The sequence below is a fragment of the Thermobia domestica genome, chromosome 1 (assembly GCF_964235325.1).
Source record: "Thermobia domestica chromosome 1, izTheDome1.hap1.1, whole genome shotgun sequence".
Lineage (NCBI taxonomy): Eukaryota > Metazoa > Arthropoda > Insecta > Zygentoma > Lepismatidae > Thermobia > Thermobia domestica.
Window position 1 is genome coordinate 204,261,173 of NC_137454.1, and position 14,586 is coordinate 204,275,758.

Genomic DNA, 14,586 nt, shown 5'->3' on the forward strand with positions numbered 1-14,586 from the left:
GGGTTACCTAAGTTTCAGAATCTTAACCATCGGTAGCAACCTCTCGACACCACCAAACTCCACTCCTCTTTAGAGGTGATTCTTAGTCGGGTCCTGATGCTGCTCACGATTAATCTTGGTCCACAACGCCAATTCCATGATGGACGAAGCGAACTCTCAATAGTCACGACAAGATTCCAAGTTAGGTTCAGCAAAATTTTATCGGAGCTCTCTTTATATTGCTAAATGTAACAAAGGTTGATCCAAGAGCTAAAACTTATATAGGTTTTCCGAAAATATGCAATTTCGCAACTAATTTCAAAAATTAAGAATTCCGCGTCGTCACTCTGGGTTTTTAATTTAACATGGTGATTTTCTCCTCTTCTTTGTATGCACTCGACATGCTTCCGCGCACATTATGCATGATAGATCACATCACGAATAATAATAAATGTAAACATCATTCCCCGCTCAGATTTAAAGATTTGTATTACTCTTATTATCTATAGCTATATATAAATCCTAAACTAAAATTTTTAACGTGTATAACAAATTTATTTATTATTCTCACTTAATCTTGCCATGTGTCGATACTCTTCTTAAACAAAAGAGTAGCGTAATACTTGTAGTAATACAAACAAATGAAAAACGAAAAGGAGAAAAATTCACCACAACGCAAACCAAGCTGTCATCGGGTGATGAGTGGAAGATGGCGACTCGTTGAATTATCACATCGGTTAAGATTGTGTTTTTGGGACGTTTTATAAGCATGGAAGAGAGAAGCGGAGTTCAACAAATAAACGTAAGTGTGGTGTAAAGTTTTTTTTAAAAAAAATGAAAATTTAGAACAATTGATCACAAACTGATACGCCACAGTGTGTGGTGTCTCGTGATCTTTGTGCTTCTGGAACATTCGTAATTCATCTTTATAGGGACTCACAGTATTCTAGGTGAGATCAACTTTAATTATTTGCTTTGTCTATCAAACTAAGTCAACTCTATTACTGTTATTTGTATATAATTCTTCTTGTAAATATTTCTTTATTTCTCTAAGTGTTATACTCGTTCTTGTGTGAAATTAAGCCTAACTACATATTCGTTATGGTATACCATGTTCACAAGGGATAAAATGGATACCTCAGCCAACAATTCATTAGGAGTTGATAATTCTACTGAAAATTCAGATATGGACATTGAAACACTAAATACAAGTACAACCCCTACTACTATTACTGCAAACCTTAACAAAAAGATGAGTACTAAGAATGACAATCAATCACATGTCAAAGTTGATAATACTGTTCATAATCCGCAAACGCATGCCACTCATTTGGGGAAAAATAAATACCAATCTCACCACCTTGCACCATATTTTGTATTTTTACGTTCCGATTCAGAAGATTTGGGGAAAAAACACATCATGGCGATTAGCAGGAAAATTTTTTATGCGGATATTCCTGGTGTGGAACTCATAGATAAGATAGGGCGTAATCTTGTCAAAGTAAAATTTCGCTCAGGAACCGAAGCTAATAGTTTTTTGAATCATCCCATTTTGGCAGAAAATAAATGGGAAGCTTTCGTTCCCAACCATTTACTATATTCAACGGGAGTGATATATGGAGTGGACACAGACATTCCAATGAATGACCTATTGTCAGATATCCAAAGTGACATACAAATAACTTCAGCTCGTAGAATTTATAGAAGAGACAATAATAATGTTCTCCAACCAACTTCCACAATTATCCTTACCTTTGATTCCCAGTACTTACCAACTGATGTAAAGTTATATTACATGAAACGGGATGTTCATCTGTACATACCAACAACAAAGCAGTGCATTATGGGTTGTTATAAATACGGACACAGGAAAAATAACTGTAATTCGAAAAAGTCAGCTTGTGTTAATTGTGGTCAGTTCCATGCAGTTGACTCTTGCAATAACCCAACCAAATGCCTCAACTGCGGAGGAGATCACAGGGCGGACTTCAAAAAATGCCCAGAACGTATAAGACAAGATCAAATCATGATTCTTATGGCCAAAGAAAGAATTTCATTCAATGAAGCCAATTCAATAATTAAAAGGCCGCCAACTTTGGAACAAATCAAAATCAGTACTGGAACGTTTCAGATTCCCACTGATCATCCATCAGCCAAACCTTCCACATCTCCAAATTCTGGAGGCAAAATATATACGTACTCTGGTATCATTTCCAATAAACCAGCAGACCATTTTGCAAATCCGCGTGAAGATCTCCTACGAAGTCCACCTGTGAAAAAAAGGAAAAATATTAACGAAAATCGAACTACAAATAAAATTAACTCATCACTGTTTAAGAAGCCCTCGGACTTTAATTTGCAATTCAGAACGGACCCTAGCATCCAATTAGATCAAGCGTCATCATCCACAAATTGGATGAAAAAAACTCTCCCTATATTTAATGATAGTTCAATCCCATTTCTCCATAAGGAGGAAGCCTACACAATACCACGAAGATCCTCTCAGAGATTCAAACAACAACAGAGGGAAACAATTAACAAAACTCAAGACTATAAAGTTCTAACTCAGTCGTCAATGGAAAACCAAAATTTACCTCTTAAGCCTAAACTCATAGACTTAAAAAGACTTACTCCAGATTCAGAGCATGGAAGTAATCTTCAGAAATTAAATAGCTATAATTCTGACAAACTAAATCAACTAATACAACGATGCACGTTGTTAGTTCAAACCAATACTGGCCAAAAGACAGAGAAAGAAACGCTACTATCTTTATTACATGATATGCAATCAATCATCAATCCATAAAAAAAAAATTTGGTATATCTACTTTTAAGTCACGATTTTTCCAAAAAAAATTATTAATAATAAAATTCCAATTTTCTTCTGTTTCTGTGTTATTTTTCAAATCAATCTGATGGAACATATTATAAATAGGAAGTTAACCATATTGCAATGGAATGCTCAGAGCATTTATGGGAAAATCTATTATTTAAAACTTTTAATAAATATATTTTCTCCAGATCTGTTACTTCTTCAAGAAACGTGGTGTACACCAAAAATACCTCTAAAACTCAAAGGCTACAATTGTTTAAACCAAATTAGACATGATTCACACGGAGGAATCGCTATTTGCATAAAAAATAATATAAAATTTCAAACTTTTAATCTACAATTGCCACATCATCATAACTCTATTCAATATATGGGTATTCAAATTCAAGATATACGTATAGTAAATTTATATATTCCACCCAAAATTAAGGTTGATATCGACTTTTGGAAAGCTTTGCTAATCAATAATTTAAAAATTGATTATATATGTGGTGACTTCAATGTCTCTCATAAGATCTGGGGAGCGAATAGAACGGACACTGCTGGTCGGAAATTTCTCAACATCCTCAATGACTCTCCTTTTCTTTTTTTAAACAATGGTGCTCCTACTAGAGCTCAGAAAGATTCTCTCAGTGCTCCAGACTTAACCCTTGCCTATCACGCCCACTATATAGAAACTGAATGGTCTACATACTTTCACACGTGTCATAGTGATCATTTTCCCATAATCTTCAGAACTCATACGTCACAACTAACGCCTAGTACGAACCAAAGTAACAATCTAACCTTCCGATCTAAAATACAGCATGTTTCACAAAATATTAATTGGTCTGAATATCAAAAAATAATTCAAGACAACCTTCATAATCTCAGGAATGATTCGGACATCTTTACAATCATCAAACACTCGGCATCTCAGTCAACACCAAAAAATTACCTTCGCAGAAGATCTACGTCAAGTAAGAACACCAATATACAGCAATTCTCTCCTAAACCTATATGGTGGAATACAGAATGCCAGCGAAACATCAATAAATGTATTTTACTCTTCAAAAATTTTATTACTACAAAATCTCCAAACAACTTCAGACTATTTCAGGAACAGAAAGCTATCTCAAAACGTGTAATTAAAAATGTGAAACGTCAACATTGGCAGAATTTCTGCAACTCATTGTCTGAAAGAACATCATCGTTTAAAATATGGAATTTTTGGAAGAAATTTAAAAATAATCAATCCAATGATACAAATAATATATCAATGTTTGATACATCATGGTATGACCAGTTTCATAATAAATTAACTCCATATACAGTAAACAATGATAGATTATTATTAACAAAATACTTATTTGGTAACACAAATACTTTACTGGACAAAAATTTCACTCTGACTGAATTAGAAATAGTAATTAATAACCTAAGGAAAAATACAACACCTGGGATTGATGGGATTTGTTTTAATCATTATAAAAACTTACCTCCCTCCGGACTCACTATATTGCTCAACTACTTTAACATTATATGGAATTCAGGCAAGATACCAGCACAGTGGAAAAAAATTTTAATAATTCCTATCCCGATAGTAAAAGCATCTCAAAACACCAATAATTTTCGGCCAATAGCACTACTGACATGCTCATTAAAAATCTTCGAAAATTTATTATTGAATCGGCTAATTTGGTTCCTAGAACACAATCAAATTTTTCCATCAAATATTACTGGATTCAGAAAAAACTTCTCAACATATGATGCCTTATCTCTCCTTACGGCAGACATTTACAAATCCTTCTACTTAAGACAAAATATTTTAGTTGTATCACTGAATATTCAAGGAGCTTACGATAATGTGAACTTAGACTTACTACTGCAAAAGTTACATCAAATACAAATTCCTGGGAAGATGATCCGAATAATTCACAATTCATTAATTAACAGAAAAGTTTATATCAAGCTGAATAATTCTTACTCATCGCCAAGGCAAACTTCTCTTGGGCTCCTTCAAGGAAGCAAACTCAGTCCAATTTTATTTAATATTTACATTTTGGACTTAATGGGAAAAAATTGGTCTCCATGTAAATTAATAAGCTTTGCGGATGATATACTAGTAACGTTACCATCTATTAACATCAAAGCAAGTATCCCAAAGTTAGAACAAAATCTAAAACAAATTAATTCTTGGATGTATCATAACGGTTTGGATCTTAACTGGAATAAAACAAAGTTCGTAATTTTTACAAGGAAGAAGTCTTCAAACTATTTTAATTTAAACATAGATAATGTAACAATTACTTCGGAAAACTCACTTAAATATCTTGGAATAATTTTAGACAAGAAATTAACCTGGGACCACCATGTACAATACTTACTGGCCGAAGCAGTGAAATACCAAAAATTACTAAGATGCTTATCATCAAAAAAATGGGGTATCAATCCTATCTCCTTAAATACTATTTTAAAACAAGGATATATAGCAAAAATCTCTTACGGTAGCATCTTTATGTCACATAATCAAACACAACTCAACAAATTGGAACAAATTATTTACTCGCTGGCGAAACTAATTTTCTCACAGCCTTCCTTTTGTCCCAAAAAAGCCTTACTAACAGAACTTGGATGTAACCCAATCCACGTCATCATCATGAAGCAAGCCTACAGTTTCATCTTAAATATAATGGGAAAATCTTCTTCTCAAGTAATTAAAAATCTAGATTATATCAATGACATATTGGGAAAAAGAAAAACTCCATAGAAAAAGAAACAACCCTGGTTCTTTCAGGCTTTCAAGAGGTTGAGACTCATCAACGCTCACATACAAAAGGTTCCGTCCATCAACTGTTTTGTCTGGGACTATCAAGTCAATTTAACACAGATTACGCCCATCCTTCCAAATTTCTTGAAGATATATCACCCAGAACTAAGAAAAGGAATCTATAAAAACATTTGGCAAACGACACTTCAGACTTTGGAAGAAGGCACAACTTTAGTCTATACGGATGCTTCGAAATTCCCAAATTCTCATGTTGGAGCCGCAATATACATACCTGACAAATCAAAAATCATAAAATATAAATTGCCGAAATTTACCTCAATTTATGAAGGAGAAGCATTTGCAATTCGTCAAGCTTTTCTCTATATTCAAAGACATAATCTACCTAAAACAGCAATATGTACGGATTCATTAAGTGTACTATTAGCATTGAGCTCAACTCATTGGACGAAAAATACCTCTTGGACCATACTAAATATTAAATATTTATATACAAAAATGAAGAACGATAATTTTAATATAACTTTAATATTTGGAAAAGCTCATGTTGACCTGGATCCGAATATGACCATTATTGACTTAGCTGCTAAACAGGCATGTAAGGAAGGTCTTGCTTCTTATATTAAATTGGCACCACGCAACTTTAAAAATGTAATTAACCACTTCATAAATTCCGATTTCACACAATGGAGAATTAATAATAATGATCTTCCTGGTAAATTATATTGGGAAATCAAGGATCATAACAACTCAAGTCGAATACAGCAATTATCCACATGGTCGAGACGTGAAGTCATAATATACTATCGCTTATTGTTCAACACAGCCTTAATACCAACAAAATTATACCAAATCAAGAAAAAGAACACATACCATTGTTGGTGTGACAAGGGCATTGGAACATTGAATCATATATTATTTGAGTGTGATCTATATAGTGACATCAGATCAACATTACTTCATCAACTGATTTCGACTTTGGGACATTCCCCATTTTCCTATAAATTTATTCTTGGTACTAACAACTGGAAAGCAATAAAAGCAATGGTTCAATACTTAATAAAATCTGGCATTAACATATAAAAAAATCAACATAATTGCATGTTAATTTAATAATTTTTCCCCCTTATTTTCACAGGTGTAATCAACTAAACATCATGCCTTATCATACATTTGTTGCACAAAACTTGGTGGGTGCAAAGTGATCGTTTAGAAAACACCAATAAGGGTGTAGAAGACAAGACAAGACAAGCTGTCATCTCATCCCACTTACTGGTAAAAGTAAGTAATTTCCTTATGCCAATGATAATAATAATGAAATGCACGAATTTAGTTGCGTAAAACCTAAAATCTGTATGTAAGTACATATTTCACATAACAGGGCAATTTACGTTAATATACATTTGTTGTATCATGTCATATTATAAAGTTAGAAGGTCACGCACACTTCTAACTTAATAATGAAATGAATATTTATGTTAAATTATAGTCTGTTGGGTTTAATTATACAATTACCGATACGTAGTAATTAGTTAATAGGTTTTCTCTCCAGTAATAAGGTTTGCAGATATACAATACGCCTGTCAATAATACTCGCCTACATAAAATATTCATTACATATCATTACTGAATTAATTTAAGCCGAGGTCTAACTATCGTTCCTATGGCGCAGATAGAGAGTAAGTATACCGAAGCTATGGCACAGATACAGATTACGTACACCATAAATATGAAATCGTAACTATAATGAACATTTAATAAAAAGGATTATCATTCCTATGGTGCAGAGAGTACGTATACCAAGGCTTTGGCGTAACACTTGTAATAAAAGATTAAACACGACTTCGCACGTATAAGAACAAAGTGAAACCTAACACAACCTAAAACCAAAATTCAAACCCTGTGCAACAAAAAAATGTATCGGTACCAAATACGGTAGGTTACAACTTTTTGGAATTCAATTTTATGTAGCAGAGTGTTTAGTGTTTAGCAAAGGAAAAAGTGTAACAAAATTGGACCCGATAACACAGCACAACTAGAACAACTAGCACAAAAGAGACAGCACTCAACTTCATTACTTGCCTTTAATGTTAGGATTAGTGGTGCCGAACATCTTTCTGTTGTTGCTGAAGGACGAGAAACGTTTCAGCGTAACAGGAAATCGGGTTCTTCCAAATCAAAGAGAGTTAAGTGCAGAAAATGTGATGTGTTCCTCTGTGTGCAAGAACAACGTAATTGATTTTTGAATTTCACGAAAAATAAATACTAGGAAATGTGTAATGTGTTACATTATTATTGGTTAATATATGTAATAGATAAAAGAAAATTATACACGAAAATACAGAAGTAATGTAAATGAGGAACGCATTATACTACTCACTATATTTACAAGAAAATGTACACTTCCAGAATTTTACTCAAATAACAAAAATCTGTAAAGTAACAAAATAAATATTTTTGTAACTATATGTACTTGAAAATAAATTTTAATTTGAACTTGTATATATATATTGTGATTTATGCATATGAGAATCCTTTATACTGATTACAATACTTGTACATTCATAAAATACTACTCAAATAAAAATGCTGAGGGAAAAGAAAAATTACATTTCTCTACACGATATCAGATCATAAGAGTGTGATATCCTTTATGACATACGTGTGTATACTATGTCCAAATGGTCAGCAGACTGAACATGATCTCACAGCTCTCTAGGGACCTGAGGTCTGAAAACTGAAGCATTTTTGTTTAGAAAGACTATAGGTGATTGACTCAATACAGCTATTTTAGTTTAGTTTAAACACCAGCTCGGGGCTGAGAAGGTTAAGGCTTTTATTTGATTCTCAATGGCGAGTTTTCGATTTTTTCCTACCGTTAAAATAAGGGTACTATACTCAAACGTGAAAATAAAAATTGCTATTTACGGCTATAATTATTTTGTTTGTATTCTATACATCAATATTTCAATAACAATCTTATATTGTCATAAAAAAAAACATTTCTCTGGAAGTCACTCTTCAGAGTAATTTACTTTTCGAGGTGTGTTCTTTTGGATCTTTTGCAACACATGTCTGAGACAATTTTGTTCACGCTTCATAAATATTTATTTCATTAATAATCTGACAATGTAGTATAATTCATTTGTCTTTTTAACACTTAGAAAAGGTAGTTTGCTCTGGAGGTTTGTTCTTTACCGTTAATTTTATCCAACTGAATTAGGCTATTTTGTTTGTATTTTAGAAATAGATTATTCATTATTAACAATTCAATGAGGGATAAGACATTTATAAAATATCCACAAGAGATAGTTTACTCTTGAGAGTGAGTTCTTATCAGCCGATTTTCTTACTACCTGGAACGTCATATAATCCTCGAGTTGCTTAAGATTGATAACTATACCAAGTATCATTTTAATTGTTTCAGTAGTTATTGCGTGATGTTACTAGACAGAAACATTCGCGTTCATACGAAATATAATAGACTAAATATTGGTTCGCATTTCGTTAATTACCAAAGGTCGGCATGCCTGGACAATTTATTCTTGGTTTTGTTACATCTGGTCTAATCTAATCCTTTGTGTGTGTTCCTCATATTCATTTGAAACATTCATTTCTTGATATCTTAAGTGATAACGATTACAGAGACTAACATCGGTCTCAGAAATGGGCTTATGTATTTCTAAACTTCCTCATATCTGTCTACAGGTAAATGTATTATCGCTCCTTGTTATGAACGACAACAATACGTATATTATACTTATCAAATATATAATTGACATGTAAAGGACAGACATAAAGAATGGCAAAAAAGAAGGTAAAAGTATTGTGTTCAGATAGTCCAAGTATTTAGAGACTGTATTGCCATTAAGACAAAAAGCAAGAGCAGCTTTGTCGTCCTAGCTAATTGGTGTAGTAGGAAGAGAATCAGACTTACAAGCACAAGTTCCTTTTTTATCATGAGTTCGATTCCCATCTACGAGAATTTTGTAAAGAACCTGCATTTTCTTGACAAATGAAAATGATCAATGTCCTAAGAAAATTACGAAACATAAGGCGAGTTTTGACATAGTGCAAAATCCATAACAATACATCTGTATACAGGGGCGGATTAAAGGAGGGGGCGAGGGGGGCGATCGCCCCCCCAAGAGACCTCTAAAATATTAAAATTACAGACACTGCCGCTTGTAGCTTATCGCCACAAGAACGAAAGTTTGGGATCGTTCTTGCGTTATTTCAAAAGAAGGTTAATTCTTTAAATTCTATTTAAAAATAGTCTCTCTCCGGCATGACGCGTTTACGCTAACGATAACTCGAGTCATAATATCAGACAAATCTCAGGAAGAAAGACGGTGTTACTTGAGGCTAGAACATCTGGAAAACTATCCATGGCTGGTTCTTTCCCATAAGGAGAGGGATCTTTTTTTGTAAATATTGCTCACTTTTTGCAACGGGTTTTTTTTAGGGGGCTATCGAAGAAACATGCCCCTCCAAACTCTTGGGACTAAACCTTTGAAGAAATTCGCTACTTTCTACGGTATTTTAGAAACTCACAAGAAGACACAATATCACATTAACGCTCTTGAGGTCCGAAAAGCGTTTCTGAAAAACTACTGGGAACCTGTGAAACCAGTCGAGAATCAAATCAACTCGTCAAGAAGACAAGTCATCCAAAATCGCGAAAAACTGAAATTAATGTTGCGGAATGTGATCTTCCTTGGAAGGCAAGACATTGCTTTTCAAGGCCACACGGACGATGCTTGTGCGGATAATTGGACCTCAGATGGTGACGGTGCAGAAACTAAGTTCAACGAGGGCAATTTTCGAGAATTGCTCGAATTTAGAATGGCTTGTAGTGACGATCTCTTAAAGAATCACTGGAAGAAAGCATCGAAAAGGACCATTTTTATCAATAAAACCATACAAAATGCCCTCATTGAGGGTTGTGGATGAGAAATCACGTCTGTAAAATTGTCAATCGAGTGCGAGAGGATCAGTTTTATTCTTTTATGTTTGATGAGACTACGGTCGTTTCGCACACATTTCAGCTGTCTTTGAATCTAAGGTACGAACACATGGGTGAAATAAGAGAAGACTGCTTCGGTTTCATTAATCCTCCACCAGCAGAGCTGAAAGGTGAGGACATTGGTTCGAGCTCGGAATCCAAAGACGCAGAACCGCCCGAACTCTCACTGACTGGAGGGAAAATTGGAGAAATTGTTCTATCTTTGCTACGAGATTTCTCACTCGACCCGAAAAACTGGGTTGGTAATGGTTGCGCCGTCACGACCTCTCAAAGTCGCCGGGCAGTGCAGGAGATCCAGAAGGATGCTTCAAACGCTCTGCACTGTTCATATTGTAGTCACAGCCTCAACTTGTCCATCTTCAGGTCGTCGTCAGTACAGTGCGTGAGGAACTGTCTGGGAACAGCGAAAGAGATCACTGCGTTTTTTTACTGCATCTCAAAACGTAATATTGTTTTTAAGCTTACGCTTGGTGGACAGTTGGAGATATTGTGTGAAACGAAATGAGTTGAACGGGACGACACGGTATTACAATTTCACGTGAAATTTTAATTAATAAGTGAGGCTCTACAGTGTGTTCCAAGTGGTCCGAGTTAGATAAGTAGCCAAAGTATGGGCACTCTCTTCTGCCATGCACGACAGCGAGTTTATCGTAACTATTACGTGTCTTCAGGGTGTTCTCACGATAACCATCCCCTCAATCGACTTTTGCAGAAGACTTTAGACATGAAAGCAACGTCAGATGTCATTCAGGACACTATCGCAGCATTAAACAAGAAGCGTTCAAACAGCAAAGAATTCAAGGCAACTTTCGAAGCAATATCCAGAATGCTGCTAGTGTCGACGTGCAGATTCAAAATCCTCATCTCACACAAAGACAAACATAAGGGCCACGGTGGCTCAGTGGTAGAGCGTTCACCTCTGGTGCTTGGGGTCCCTGGTTCGATCCCAACCCCCGCCAAGTGGACTTTGTGGTGGACAAACACCATGTGCGTGGGTTTTCTCGGCGTCTCCCGTTTCCCCCACTTTCTTCATTCCACCTTTCATTCATTACTCATCATCACCGTCTCCTTTAGCCTAACCGGCATATCCGTGGGACGTAAAACTCAAAGATTTCATTTCATTTTTTCAAAGACAAACACATCGTACGAACATCAGGGCAGATGATATGACATTTTACTACTGAAGAACTGTCTACATTCCGTTTATACAGTCGGTTGTAAAGGACCTCAAAACTCGTCTTGCGCAGGAAGTTTTCAGTGTATACAGACTCAACATTTTATTGCCAACACACGCAACTGACTAAACTCTGAGCAGCAACTTCCGTATTCTAGCAGAAAGATTTTACAAAACTATCGGAACTGAAGAAAAAATGCTGTTTTCCGTCTTTAGTTCTGAATTTGCAATCTGCACTTCTAAATGGAAGAGAATTAAAGAAGAAGGTGGAATTCTATCACAGACTGCGTTGGAGGTCTTGCCCACCAGCGACGAAGATCTTCACGTGACTATTCGAAAACTTTTGCGAATACTTGTAACCCTGTGGTACGGATTCCACGTTAATCAGTAGGTCTTATATAGCCTCGCTGCTGAAAGGGACGTTTAACTCAACATCAACTCAACTTGTAACTCTGCATTCGAGCGTGGTCAGTGCAGAACGATCTTAATCCACATTGCACCGACTGAAAACGTGGTTGCTATCTCGTTCTGGCGAAAAGCGGCTGAAGTGACTGGCACTTTTAAATGTCATAGGGACATTGTCGTAGATCGCGACAATATTATATCGACAGATACGGTTTGAGTAGTATTCGCCGAAAAGCGTGTTTTGGATGTAACTTCTAAGTTCTTTTGTCCTTTTGTTTAATTCATTTTACTAAAATAGAGAAACATGAGCGTTCTAAAAAATGTTTAACCTGATATTTTTTCTAGCGAAATATTTAGTAAAGCATAGCCACAACCAGGCCTGTAGACAGAATATCTTTTTGGGGGAGGAGGCATTGTGGTGAAAATTCCTTAGCAATTATATATTTTACCCTCTTTTCCTGAATCCGTTTTACTTTTCTTTTTTTGGGGGGGGGGTTCGGGGAACATATTCCACTCCACAACAAAGAGCTCCTCCCAAGACGTTTGGTTTAATCCGCCAATGTCTGTATATCACTTAAGCATATGAATTCTTGTCTTAGGTGAATGTGAAACTTACCTGCCTCAAATAGGTAAAATAAGAGAAGTAACACGTCCTGCAAAAACTCGCAACCGGAAAACCAACAACCACTATGTGTCAATATCCGGGAGAGGAATGCGCGTTGAAAAATTTGATACAAAAACATATTCTCTTCAATGAAACGAATTTTAAAGCATATTTCAGGTTCACAAAGGAACATTTTAACTTCCTGTTGAACCTGCTTGAAGACAATATTGCTGCAATGCATCAAATACAATTCAATTTCCAACAACATCTGCAGAAGAACTTGCTCTTACTCGGAGGCATATATCTATTTAATCAAACATTTAAGCATTTTACGAACTGCTTTACTGGCTGCGTGTTAACTACTGGCTTTAGATTAATAAAAATGGTTAATTAGTAATTTAGAGTTAGGTTTGTTAGATGATTTTAGAAACGCTATTGTATTAGAGCATGAGAGGCAGGTTTTAATTTTATCATAGAAGTAAAAGAGATTTAATTTACTTGAATATACTCAGTTATAATTTTATTTACACCATGTACATAATGTGATTATTTGCACAATATTTAATTTACAAGTTATTAATATGATTGTTGCTAGGAAGCCAAATACGATGGCTCAGATTGATTATTTTAGTTGAGTTCTTTATTAGAGGAGGCAGTTGAACTTACAGGTAAATGTGGATACATCTCACCAAAAGTTTGTGTTTTTTTCTTTTTTACATGGCTAACTTAAAATCTCTTTTGGTCTCTCTGCTGCGTCCGTATTTTTTCCCTCACTGTGAGCCTGAATTCCATTATATTGTCCAATTTTATTAGTTTTTTAACTTCACATTAAAGACTTGATGATTTTTTTGCAATTAAAAAGGCTCATTACCGTCTATATCCATTGTCAATTAGAACAAGTTGTTATAACCCAAAACATATTAATGGTTCCTCTTTTTTCTCATTAAATCTTCTTTCAACACACTTTTATGAAGAATAATTTGAAACGTACAGTGTATAATGATAAATTGAAGTACGTGAAGGGAAACAACATTTTACATGAAAAAGAATAAATATACATTTTAAGGAGTTATGTTGAAACATTACTTTCATTATAGGGGGTCTAGGCGAATATGCCACTCGCCGGAGTTGAAGATTGTGGAATTCGTTCAGTCACTGGCACGGAACATGAGGAACGTGATGATGAGGTATAGCGGCAAATGTTGCCATCATCGTCAATCGTCGATGTCTACCTGCAATGCACTACATGGACCTTTTGTGGATTGTGTAACGTCCCCTTCCGTCTAATCACGGATCAAGAAATCCAAACCGAGAGTTAAACTTAAAAATTTGTAAAAATATAAAAATAAAAATAAATTATTATTATATTAAGCCAACTGTCAGCTTTGATTTGTAATCATTCAGACCCGAAAGAGAGGACTTGGGTGCGCAGACCACATCCGAGCAACACAACAAAACAAACGCGTCACGTCAAAAGAAATCACACAAAATGAACCAAAATTCCTGATCCAATATATCATATCAATCAAAATTAGGGTAAATCAAACATATTAAACATAATAAATAAATCAAAAACATCAACTCCTCTTTCAATAACAACTTTATTATAACAATATGATGGATGTGTATTTCCCAACAACATGTTAGGTTGTTGCAATTACACAATACGGACAACAAATAAATTATTAAAAAGCAATCCAAATAATCATTAATAGTTAGAACTTTTGGAATCTTCAAATTTAATTTTCTTTCAAACTCAATAATTTAGTTAAAATATTCTTAATTCAAAATCTCGAGT

General features: G+C 34.9%; 1 long non-coding RNA gene across 1 annotated transcript; it reads left to right on the plus strand.

The window, feature by feature from the left end:
* Positions 1-645: 645 nt before the first annotated feature.
* Positions 646-14,097, plus strand: LOC145667005 (uncharacterized). The gene is made up of 3 exons (XR_014127849.1): positions 646-781; positions 6,718-6,860; positions 13,886-14,097. It is a non-coding gene; the product is annotated as an uncharacterized LOC145667005 (long non-coding RNA).
* Positions 14,098-14,586: the final 489 nt, after the last annotated feature.